Here is a 2,972-nt window from a genome sequence, read left to right on the forward strand (position 1 = left end):
ATAGTAAAATACACATTCTGGAGCGGGGCTGGTTGAGAACCTTTGCTCTGTCTCCCTGGAGTGGCAGCTCCCTCTCTCTGAGGCCCCCCACCCTCAGGCTCCTGGACACCCCCTCCTCCATCCTCCTGCAGTGTTGGGGTTCCTGAAGCCTGCGACCCAGGTCCTCTCCTTGCTCTCTCTGCTGGGAGAGTCCAGCCATTCTCTGGGCTTCGAATGCCACTGTTGCCGGAAGCGACATCCGATGGAGGAATTTGGACTCTCAGACAACTTTGTTAGAGGAGGGAGAATTTATTAGCCAGCGGAGCACATGGGGCTTAACGGCACCAAAGCACGAGCTCCCCCTAATTGAATTTCTTACAGTTTCTATATCCTTGCAATGTCCATGCACGGGGCACGTGATTCCTTTGTCTGAGGTTGTACGTGCACCTCATGACTCGGGATAGGGAGGGGGAGTTTTGGGTGGGGGCTGCAGCGGGGAAGGAATTCCCAGACCACTGGCCCTATCTATTTACAGATTCTTTGTCTTCAAGAGTGTCCAGAAGGCCATTGAGAGATCTATAGGATGTGGTTAATCTATAACCAGCTGAGTCGGTCATTTCTGCAATCCCTCCCCTTTGCAATTTTCAGATGCCTCCTCTCCTCTCTTACCACAGTCTGTCCACTAAGGACTCCCAACCTTATGCCCACTGCCCAGATCTGGAGTCATCTGGACCCTGCCCGCCTCCTTCCCACTCCAGCTGCAGGGGCCTTGCTGGGTGTCTACCACTCCGGTCTCGGGAAAGGCTATTTCCTCACCTGGAATATTTGCTCCCCTCTTTCCTCCCAAGTCCTGCCCCTCCTCGAAGTGAGAAACTAATGTCGGGAGGAGGCAAGAGAACTAAAATGTTCAATCAAGCCACATTCAGAGACTGCAGTGTGCTGGTCAGCCCTGCAGCCAGCGGGGGAGGTCACCTGCAGAACACAGGGAGATTTCTGCTGGGATCCTTAACAGCCCATTCTCCACACCGGTAAAAGGGAAACAGAGTCTTTAAGTTGCCACCCTACACAAAATAAAAAAATAAAATTGTTCCTTCTCTGTGGCTAAAACCATGGGCAGCCTATGCTTCACAGGCTGGGAACGGCCAGCAGGCCTTCCAGGCTACATATGCTTATCTTTCCTCACTGTACGTCCATATCAGAGAAAAATGGGTAAAGTCTTTAAACTGTAATTCACGGGAACTAAGGAATGATATATAAGGAAACAATTCCCTGAACACTTGGGGTCCCTCTCAGTGCCTTTACCCTGTCTCTCTCACTGTCCTCATGTCTCTCTCTATTGTCTCTGTCCCTCTGAGTCTCTCTCAGCCTCCCTCACTTCTGCCTCTGAGAGGAGACCACACTCTGTCTGTGGAGAGCTAAGTTACCGCGTCTCTAATAAACTTTCCTTTTGACTCTGACTTTGGCCTGTGAGTTGAATTCTTTCTTCGCTCTCTGCCAGAGGACCCTCCTCTTCTCTCCGAGTGGGGCTTGGTCTCCCCTCCACTTGGGGAAATTTGCCCTGTCCTCGTCAACCCGAGCTTCGCCCTGCCAGGCCTGGCCACAGAGCTCACAGGCACCAACTCTGGGCACCAACTCTGGACGGACGTCAGGATCTGAGGCCCGGTGCCCTGGGGCCGCCAGTGCTTGGCACAGGCAGATGGGCCTTCTGCATTTTTGTTGTGTGGATGCCCCAGGCAGCCACTCCTTATTCTGAAAGCTGGAGCACTGTTGAAATAAAACACGAAATTAAATGCAGAAGGAATTTATGTTAGATTTGGAGACACGGGTGCATAAAGGGAAATACGACTTCCCCAAAGTAACCCCAGGAGCCGGTGACCTTCTGAACCTGGGCAGGGCCTTTTGTGGGCTCTCTGAGGGTGGGGTCTCACTGTGTAGAGAGGCGGAACCAGTCCGGGCTGGTTCCAGCAGCAGACCTGGCAACACTAAGTAACCTTAGGAGCTTCTGCAGATGGAGGCGAAGGAGACCAAAGTTTTGCCGCCCTGAAGCTGCTCTTTGGGACATCGATTTTAAACTGTTTGTCAAGTAATAAGACTCAGAGGGGATCTTTGAGCCTCTCCCACGCTCCTCCGCTTTCCTGCCCAGGAGATTCAGATAGAAAAACCTGCGTAGGGAAGGGAGCCCGGCTTCACCACGTTAAGAATCCTCGCCCTCACTTAGACTCAAGCCTGTTAGCTGGACCCTCCCCGTGTCATTGTGCCCGAGTTGCCAGCAGGAACTTCCCAGCCAAGTACGTTCCGTCTGTCCCTCAACCACCTGGAAGTCGCCCATTCCCGCTTCTGGAATCTAATACCCCGTCACCCCCCATTTCTCCTTTGTCCAGATATGTCTTAAGTACCACAATGCTGCCTCAGGTCTTTGGAATTTTCATGCTTGTGTAGGTTCCCCATGCGCATGTATTAAAATTTTGATTTTCTCCTCTTGCTCTGTCCCTGGTAATTCGATTATTAGCCCAGCTAGAAGAACTCAGAAGGTGGGAGTGTTAACCAAAAACAAAACAAAACAAACAAACAAAAGAACAAGTTCGGCTGTTCACTGCTGGAAAGCCAATGAGAGAGAGAGAGAGAGACAGAGAGAGACAGAGAGAGACAGAGAGAGAGAGACAGAGAGAGACAGAGAGAGTTGGGTGGAAAGGGAAGGGTGCTTCATTCAGGAAGCTGGCCGCCCCAGAAGCTGATCCACATCCAAACACCACCTCTGAAGTTCGGGACCCAGCAGAGGAGTTTTAAAGGGAGGAAGGGGAGGGAAGGTTCCAGGGAACAGAGAGAGTCTGTGTTCCTTTAGTCACAGATAACGCCTTCTCCTATCAGGCTCCTGGGCGTCAGCAGCCGGTTGCAGCTCCCTTGAGGACATTCTTTTCTTCTGCAAAACAAACTCGTAAATCCTCCTCAAGACCCTGAAGTTATCTTCTCCTGCCTGACAAAGAAAGGGCACG

The sequence above is a fragment of the Pteropus vampyrus genome, unplaced genomic scaffold, assembly GCF_000151845.1.
Source record: "Pteropus vampyrus isolate Shadow unplaced genomic scaffold, Pvam_2.0 Scaffold534, whole genome shotgun sequence".
NCBI lineage: Eukaryota > Metazoa > Chordata > Mammalia > Chiroptera > Pteropodidae > Pteropus > Pteropus vampyrus.